General features: G+C 39.9%; 1 pseudogene; it reads left to right on the top strand.

The window, feature by feature from the left end:
* Positions 1–966: 966 nt before the first annotated feature.
* On the top strand, positions 967–1,080 carry LOC143393236 (small nucleolar RNA SNORA72; annotated as a pseudogene).
* Positions 1,081–10,220: the final 9,140 nt, after the last annotated feature.

The following is a 10,220-nucleotide window of genomic DNA, read 5'->3' as shown; positions in this document are numbered from 1 at the left end:
TTGGAAGCTGTGTGTTGTCACTTACCATAGGATTTTTAAAGATAGTGTTTACTATCTTTAAAAATCCTATGATAAGTTTTTCCATGAGCTTGTGAACTTCTAGAAATGGATGTTTTGCAAGTGTAAAGAGATGCTGTGGTAATATTTTTGTGAAGCATGGTAATGGTTAATTAAAATGATCCATTCAAAGCATAGGGCCTTGAAGAACTTTGAAAAGAATCCATAAAAGAACAGGGATCTTGGGGATGGGGATACAGCTTAGTTGGTAAAGTGCTTGCCTTGCCTGCACAAAGCCCTGGGTTCAATCCCCAGCAACACACACACACACACACACACACACACACAAGAACAGGGCTCTTCATAATATAAACAGACAAAATCTAAGAAGAGGCAGATTTGAGTTCAACAAAATTATGAAGAGTGAATAAGATAGATAAGGAAAACTTTACCTGTTAAATGATATACTCAGTACACAGTAAATGTCTCTTACGTGTCAGGTGCTCTGAATACAAGGGCAAACAAAAGCTGCCTCGTGGGTATTTGGCTGTTCTTGCAAGTGCAGTGGGTAGAAAGTCTTTGCTTTAAAAGTTTTAAGTAAGGGAATGAAATGATCTGATTGACATTTTGCGAGGTCATCCTGGCTTTTCTGAGAACAGACAAGCACATACAAGGGGCCACTGGTTGGGAAGCCATTGCATTAGATGAGATGACAAATAAAACTGACCTCCTGATCAGAATAACCTGGAAGGCTATTAAAACACAGATACATGAATCCCACCCCTCCAGTTTCTGATTTTGTAGGTCTGGTGGCGATGTAAGTGGGAGGAGTGGAAAATTTGTCACCCAACATGTGCCCAGATGGTGGAGCTGATGCTGCTGATCCTGGAACCCCACTCAGCCCCCTGACCTCTGCTGGGTGAGAGCAACGAAGCTTCAGCCATAACCTGGCAGTCAGATTAGAAAGACAGGTGGCACTGTCATAATCAGGACAGGCTGAATGTTCACTATAGAAAGACTATGCATGAGTGCCCAGACCTAGTTCTTTCTCCAGGTCTGATTTTATAAATGCTTGTGATAAACCAGATCGATTTATTATGTGATCGTTTTGTGTGATCATATAATGGCTACGTTTCTAGGTTATCTTTGATCAACCTTAAAAATGACAGTACAGCTAGTGGAATAACTTGCAAATAATCAGTGCTGAGTTGGAGATTTGTCTAAAGAATGTGTAACCAAAACAGGGGAGTTTTGTGACTACAAGTTGCCGTTAAATGTATTGTAAAATTACAGCTTTATTTTTTTAAAACAATAAAAGACGTGTGACATATATTACCAGAATATATTAGGAGAAAGAGCATCCCTACAATACTCGAAAAAGAAAAAAAAAGGGGGGGGAGTCTGATCAAAAAAGGAGTATTTATCATATGAAACTTGAATGAGATTAAAAAGACAAAGAAAACTAAAGGAGCCTCTTTCACATCAGAGGTAATAAATGTGTGGGCATCATGTACCCTCCTCCTCACACTTACAAGATTTTTTCCAAACTGAAGTAATTCTGTGTCCTATGAACAGAAGTGTGGCTCCTAAAATTTGGTATCTTGTGAATGGCTGTATAAGAGAAAGTAACTATACTTTTGCATTGTTAGGCTCTTGGGGTCTCAGATGAAAAGAGAAATTGGATAAACAGACCCTGGATATAATCCAGTATGTGACCAACATACCCAACAGGAACCACTTAGAGGAGAAAAAGTTGATTTTGCCTCATAATTTCAGAGCTTCAGGCCATGGCCAGACAAATAGCCTGCTTTGAGCCTAAGGTGAGGCAGAGCATCATGGCACAAAGGTGTGGTAGAGGAAAGCAGCTCAGCTCATGACAGATAGAAGCAAAGAGAGCTCGAATGCAAGGATCCAAGGATAATATAATCCCCAAGGGAACACACCCAGTGACCCACTTCCTCCAGCTACACCCTGTCTACAGTTACCACCCATTAATTTATTCAAATTTTTAATCCATCAAAAGGACTAATCCACTGATTAGGTTATAGCTCTCATGATCTAATCATTTGGCCTAAACATCCCTGCAATTGTCTCACACTTGAACTTTCAGGGGACACCTCATAATCACACCATAACTGATTTCAGGCATCTCAGAAAACCAACCACTCACCCACCACGTCTTCTGCTCTGACACCCAGCCACATGTCTCTCTGTGTCCTAGAATGGACTCCTTACCTTAGCAGCTCTCCTTGCACATTCAGGTTTTAGATCCAGTTATAGAACAAACACTCTATACTTCTACAAGCCAGTGCCTTGGAGACTCTGTCCAGGTTCTGTCTGTCTTCTGAATCAGCTTGGCATCTACATTTCTGCCCTATTAGCAATTTTTTTTTTGCCTCTTTGTTCAGCTTTCTTGTGAATTGAACTCTGTTCCTTAAAAATTTATATATCAAAATTATAACCCCCAATAGCTCAGAATGTGTGATTATTTTTGAAATAGGGCCATTCAGGTATGTTTAGTTAAATAAAGATGAAATCATGGGATGGGGCCCTAATATAGTATGAATGATGTCTTTATAAAAAGGAGAAATTTGGACACAGACACAGGCTTACAGGGAGAATGCCATGTGAAGATGAAGGCAGAAATCAGAGTAATGCTTTTATAAGACAAGGAGCCCCAATGATTGCCAGAAAACCACCAGAAGCTGGGGGAGAGGCATGGGGCAGATTCCTCCCCATATCCCTTATAGGAACTAACCTGGCTCACACCTTGATTTCAGATATTCAGTCTCCAGAACTGTGAGACAATAAATTCCATTACTTAAGCCATGCAGCATGTGGCACTTTGTTACAGCAGCTCCAGCAAACTCATACAAGCCCCTCATGGTAACTGCTTCAGTTGTACTGTCCACTTTAGCTCTTAACTCTATTTTCTTTGTCTTAGATCCAGATCTTCTACAGTCTGCAGTCAGCAAGCCACTGCTAATCCTTCTATCATAACAGACCAGGTCTTCTGGGACCCAAATCAGGACACACACCCTGAATCCCCATCTTTCCAGATAGAGTTCTGACACTGGTCCTCATTGGGCCGTTACCTCCTTAGGAATCTGTTCCATGTTTTATTATCATCTTGAATCCCACCAATTATCACAGTGCTTAAATCATAGCCAGTGTGTTTGTTGAGTGAACAACAAAATTAATGAACTAGTCATTCCTTATCTATTTTTCCCTTTAGTAAATGGGAACACTCCAGGGCTTTTGACCTTCTAGTTGGTGTCTTTTTGTCAATACAGTGAGTAGTTTATTTGGGAAGCATCTGTTTTTGGATCACATTACTCTGTAAATGCATATTCTTAATGAAAGTGATCAGTGCAGATCAAGCTGACATTAACACTAAAGATATGGAGGATTGCTTTGGTGTGCAAATGGAAATGGTTTGGTGCCGGGGGATAATGAATACATGAGAATTAGGACTGCATTATTAAACTGAGGGGATGAAACTTGTCATTAGTTCCTACTGCTTCTTGGAGTTATTGTTAATAGCTATTTGAGTGAGGAGACAGGAACATGTGGAGAAGAGGATGTGAAGAAACAAATGTGTAGATAACGTCTGCTCACTGAGATATGTGGTATTTGGAATTGATCATCCTGCAGCTTTTGCCGAGAGGCTAGTGATTTTGAACTGATCTGTTTCCCCAAGCTCAATTGGAGGTGCAAGCAGCTGACAACTCTGCAGATTCCTCCTAGTGTCTGCAACAAGGCTTTGATTTTCAATGAAATGCAAACTTTACGTGCCACACTTGGGTGCCAGACCCTAAAGAATGATGATCTTTGTTTATCCAGAGACAGATTGTTCATGAAAAGAATGCTGATAAAACTAGCTTAGTCCTTTCAGGTCCCTATAACAAATGCCATAAACTGGGTGACTTATAAACACACACTATGATTTATGTCTCAGGTTCATGGTGTTAGTGTATTCTGTGCCTGGTGAGGGTTTCCTCATACACAGCCATCCCTCTCTGTAAACTCACATGGCGAAAGGGGCTGGCTAACTCCCTAAGGTCTTTTTATAAACATACTAATCTAATCATGCCCCCAAAGTCCCCACCTCCTAATATGACCTCCGGATTTAGGATGTTGACATAAGAGTTGGAGAAGGACATGAACATTCAGATTATAGAGCAACCCAAAATATTTTGAGAAAGAGACACCGTTTATATTTAAGCAGGGACAGCAGCATATTCTGGGTCCTTCCTGAGCAAGCTAGAGAACACCATTATCCTGCTGATGAACTTCTTGAAGTCCTATTAAAATTCAGCGGTATTCAATCCTGTGTTTTTTCCTTCAGCATTAACCTAGTAATCTCCTCTGCCAGGGACTTCCCTTCTCTTCATAGAACTTCATACAAAACAAAAAAAAAAAGTTTCTCCAGAAATATCCAACATATTTTTTTGCAATCTGTGTTATTTCATGACATGACCCAAAGGTTCGAAATTACTTTTAATTTTCTCACCGTCCACCCAACACCCACCATGCACACACAGTTCAATAGGTAGAGAAGGAGAAAAGAATAGGCAATCAATTTAAAAGTTAAACTACTTATTAGTGGATATCCAGAAGACAACTTGGAAAGGGTAGTAACTAGTGGGAAATGCAAAGGGTTCCTGCAAGTGGTGATGCAGCGAAGCAGGTGGCATTTGGAATAAAATAGTTTGAATTCCAGCTTGGCTTTTCCTAGATTGATGATGATGAGAAAGTAATTTCATATCTCTGAACCACAGTTTTCTCATCCACTAAATGGGGTATCTTCAGATAGAAGGGAAAAAAAACTTTTGTCAGGACCCAAGAGAACAGGGAATGGGAAGGACAAAGACAGTGCAGGGCCACCCATCATAGAAGAAGCTCATAGTGAAGGCAGTGACTGCAGATGCCAGGGGGGAAAGAGCAATAGGCAAGTACCACTTGAATACATCCAAGAACATGCAGAAGCCAAACCATTGTCCTTCTAGAAAGACTAACCTGTCATCTGAGACAAAAAGAAAGCTGGCAGAAGCTGGCAGAAGCTTAGCCTGAGTTTGGTACATTTGTGTTACAACAATGTAATATACTATTTTTCATGTAAATATAGTGATGTGGCTCTATAAAACTCAAGGTAAGTTTTTCTGAAGAAAAAAAAAACAATTTTAAACTGTGAACCTCACCTACTAAGGTTACCAGAAACTCTAGTATCTTATCACTTTTCAGGAGCTCCTCCCAGCTCACTGGAGGCCATAATAGGTCTTGAGCTCATGCTGAACTTGAAGCTAAGAAAAGCCACAGGTCTTAGTCCTGGTGGCCTTGCTTATGCTCCTTATTCAGACCAGTATCTTCCTTTGGAAGATGATGGCTGGCTCTGCTTCTCTTCTTGCCTGATAGGCAACAACCACCAGAGAAAAGCTACCACTAATGGGAGCAATTGTTTCCACCTTTTTGTTCCAGGTAGTGAACTTCCATTGAATGTGAGCTATTGCATATGCTTACATTTCTTTTGTTGTCATTCTTACAAGAGTTTAACCCACAGGGACTCACACAAACTTCCTTATGCTTCTCTATGGTTCAACTTCTGTACTATGAGATACGTACTTTCCAGAAGAAAAAGCAGAAAACCTGTCGATTCATTTACATTTCATAAAGCTAATCACTAAAAGAACTATTGTGAAAAATAATCCCAGGTCGACTACCAGAGTCATAAAACACAGAACAGTGTTATATTAACAGAGGACATGGAATCAGGACTCAGAGTAGAGAAAGTTTCAGAGGCCAGCAGATCCATAGGTATCTTTTCAGATTACAGGAAGAGTGGAGAGCCAGCTCTTTGCAGATCCCCTTGGAAATCCATGAACAAAATCCTTACAGTGCACTTTGAACATTTGAAGAAGCAAAAACTAAGAATTTTCTACAAATAGAAATAAATAAGAATAGAAAGAAGGGACCTGTCCCAGTAGACATAGTAGGAGATGAAATATGAACTGTATTTCATCACTAGAACCTAGAAGTAGAATTCAGACTAGAACAAAACAGAAACTAGTCTATCAATCACTTCAGCAAAAAATGCTTTTATCAGATTCTTAATAAAAAGAAACTGGGCCAGATACAGTGGCACATGCCTCTAATCTCAGCAACTCGGGATGCTGAGGTGGGCGGATTGCAAGTTCAAGGCCAGCTTCAGCAACTTAGTAAGACCCTGTCTCAAAAAAAAAAAAAAAAAAAAAAAAAGAAAAGAAAGAAAGAAAGAAAGGAAATCTGGTGTATCTCACAGGTAAATTGCCCTGTGTTCAATCTCTAATATGAAAAAAAGAATTAGAACAGAAATTTTATATATTTAGGGTACATTAGCCTTATACCTACATTAATAATAGTAAAATGTTCATAGTGCTTATTCCATACTATGGGATCAATCATTTGCAATAAATATTTCTGACATTCTTATAAAGCCACAAGTTCATTAATCTGTCCAGTTATTCCTGCATATGGAGTTCTATGCTGAGAGAATACCACCTGACCATTTTATGGAAGACCCTAGTGCCCCAAGCTTGCTTTTCTCCTGAGAAAATATGGTTTTACCTGGCGTCCTAAACTATACAGTGCTGCTTAGTTTCCATGTGGAAACTGGAAATTTTAAAATTTCAAAATTTGGACAAATAAGAAAAACCCATTGGACTTTTAGTATAAGTCAAGATTAGAATTTGACTCCAAATAGCCATTCTTACTGATAATCAAGGTATACTTGAAATCCTTGGTCATTTCCCTGAAGCAGCAATCAAGTGATTTTCTTCTTTATAAAGAACTATGAGTGACAGCCCTGAGTGTGGGGGGAGTTCTTTCATTCTGATCATTGTGTTATTCAGGGCTGTGTCACTGAGTCCTGGTTTGTGGTCTAGCTCGTGGTAGGAATGCAGTAACTCTGTTCAATATGTGATTGAAAAAAAGAATGAATGGAGTAAGGAGAAAGGTTCAGACAAAAGGGAGTGCAAGTCTTAATTGTAGCAATCATATTGAATTCTATTGTACAAACAGCAGAATAAAGGAATGTCAAGTGTCTCCACGGGCTAAATAATGGGACATATGAACATGTCATTACATGGACATCGTATAACCTCTGTCCAGCTTGAGGCTGCTCTGGCTGTCTGGAAACTTCACTGCATTTTTTTTTTTTTATTGTTGTTGGTATTTTTTTTCATTAAGCAGCTAGGTGAGTTCCCAAGCTAATGTTATTAATGACATTCTGAGTCTTGATTTTTTTCCCATTTTTAATCAGAAATGGAGACATGTCTTTTTAATAATTTTAATGATTTCTAAATTTAGGAATGTTTATGAAATCAAATAGTCTGCATTTTAAATGAAGTTACAAGTATCAAAATGCAGTGATTTTTCTATTTTAGAAAAACGACTAGTTTTCAATAGGACACCAAATATGTGTAAGATTTACATACCCTTGTAGGATTTCTATTCATCTAGCCTCACAAAAATGAGATAGATTGAATGTCTTATCCTATTAACCTTTTATAAGCAGATTGCTTCTTAGCTCTCAGTGGAATCTAAAGTATTGTTAACTCACAAATCAACAGTGTGGTTGTAAAGCTTCTTGAAGTCAGTCACGGGAATGCATTAAGTAACTAGCAAAATTACACGGTGTTTCCAGCCTAATGTGGCACAATTTAGATTGCAGTAATTGGTGCCCAGTGAAGAAAAGTATGTGTCAAATCAATAAACTTACTCTTCTACATTGATAACTGAGCCTGGCTGTTAAAAGTCATTGATTACCTTAGGAACGTCTATTAAAAGAGAGAGGCCAATAGGCTGAATGGGATGTTTTACTCTAATGAAAAATAGCTTTGTTAAAGTAATAGTTGTTTCTAAGCAGCAAGCGGATATCTGGAAGAGCACATCAGTCATTTCTGAATGCAGACATCCCAGGCTACCTTGACCTGCTCAGCCCATACAATATTCTCCCAGTTCCCTTTAGTTGAATTTTGCAAAAGAAGACAAAATGGAGGAGGAAACACTTGACCTCTTATTGTGATATTGGGCTGGATTTGGGGGTATTGATACCCTTGGCATCAACGTCCAAATTAGCCCCAGGAGACACTTGACAGGGAATGTCTTTGTTTCCTGTTGCTTTAGAGTGCTCCCCTGGGCCCTTCCCACTGTCAACTCATACCCCACAGGCCAAGGACTCAATGTGAAGATCAAGCTAACAACCAATTTAATCTAGGTTGTATAGACGAAAGAAATGACCACCGATAGTTTCCTGAACTTAATGGACCCGCTGTGACTTGGAGTTTGGCTAAGATTGTAATGTATAACCTGGTTTCCATATTCTTCTAGTCAAATAGGGGTGTTGTGATGATGATCTGTATTTCTGGGTATCAATGTCCATCTGAATTCTATGTCCAACAGTTTTGGAGATATGTGCATATTCCCTTTTCTCCAATTCAGTTACTCTAGTGAATGTCCATCAGTACTTCAGAGAAGAAATATATCCACAGATACAGGGTCCTTCCTCCAGGGCACCCAGCCTCTTCTTCAGTAGAGTGTTCTCAGTAAGAAAGCTGACTCAGATTTAGAAACTGGAAATAGGATCATGGCTTTTCATTGGAGAAATTGCTCTCAGCTACCCGATCATCCACCCTTGATTTCTTTTGATGCTACAAATTGGCCCACTGTCAAAAACCTCCTTCCACACTGACTATTGTGGGTTGGGCTTCCTAGAAAACAGATGCTAAACAGGAGTTCAGTGTGCAGGGTGTTTCTTAAGGAGAGCCCTGAGTAAAAAACATCTGTGAAAGGGGGAAGCAGGAATGAGAAGAGGGGGGGAAGCAAGGGACAATATGGGCTCTTAGAGGAGCCATAGGGCATGCAAACATTAGAACTCCAGGACTTTTAGATGGGCTGAAATAGCCAAGACTTTACTGTCCCTGAAAGTCATTGTATGTCAGCCTCTGTTGAAACGGGGTGTGGCTTTGAGTGAGGCAGGCCTCTGCAGCAAAGGTAATTCCTAAAGGAGCAAGGAACTGAAGGCCACTGCTCACATGATTCCTAGCAGCTGGGGCAGCAGGTCCTTCAATGAGTGGGATCTTGAATCACACCTCATACCTACACCACACCACATAATTTGTCATCTAACCCTTGTGTGTATGCATGTGGGCACAACTAATAAAGATGCTGTGACAATAGGTGAAAAACAGTAATGCCCATCCTAGGCAAACAAACAGGGCTCACACCCTCGCTGTGATAATCCCTAGCCATACTCCAAAGCAGACTCAGACAAGATGCCTGGTATGCTGGTGTGTAAGAGCCAGAGTGGGATGAGTCTTCCAAGGATGTCAACAATGATGTGCTATGAAACCTGCCCTCCATGAGCTTGGCCACTGTAAAAAAAATACTCCAAGATAATTTTCCACAAGGTGAAATATGCTTTTTTGTGTAAAAGCACTTAAAAATTGGCAAAACTCATTAAATATTCTCAGGCTTCTTTATCCAAATTCTGACCTGACAATATAGAAAATGCAGTACCTCAGAATGCATTTCTACAATTTTCTACCATCAGTTATTAAGAGGTTTTTGGTACATGACAACATCCAAAATGTTGATCAGAAGATAAACTGAGGATGGAAAATGAGGAAAAGAGAACACAAATCTGAAGTTTTGGGAAAGTTCCACCAAGGCCTCCTCTTGTCCTTTCGTTAATTTCTCTAGCACATGACCTTAGATTCTACTTCTCCTGATCCCCTCCTGACTAAATCCACATTGCTCAAACACTAGGTACTAAATCCGAGGATCAAGGCCTCCCTCTTCTGAGAACCATTCTTAACCAGCAGCTCTGGAGACTAGCTGAACTTTGGCTGACTCCCTCTAGCAAAGCCCTGGAAGGCATTCCTTCTCTGGCCTCCTCAGGTCCTCGTCTGCCTGACACTTAAGGATACAGTACTAGTAGTGTCCGGAGTTGGTTTTTTTCCCACCAGAGGAAAGATACTGGAATCAAGAAGGTGTATTTAGGGAGTACGTTACTGCTTCTAAGACTGCCAACCTTAACAGGTGGAATGAACAAGTTGAAGGTTGAAGGCCACAGACAATACAGCCTGGGATTTGCATGTTCTTTCTTCTTCTGAGAGCATCAAAGAAAGAAATAATTTCTAAATCATAAGGAATGCAGCCTTTTTAGTCTAGAAGTGCAGTGTATT

Source organism: Callospermophilus lateralis, chromosome 2 (assembly GCF_048772815.1).
Source record: "Callospermophilus lateralis isolate mCalLat2 chromosome 2, mCalLat2.hap1, whole genome shotgun sequence".
NCBI lineage: Eukaryota > Metazoa > Chordata > Mammalia > Rodentia > Sciuridae > Callospermophilus > Callospermophilus lateralis.
The sequence above is the reverse complement of the archived record's forward strand: the minus strand, read 5'-3'. Positions and strand labels throughout refer to the sequence as shown.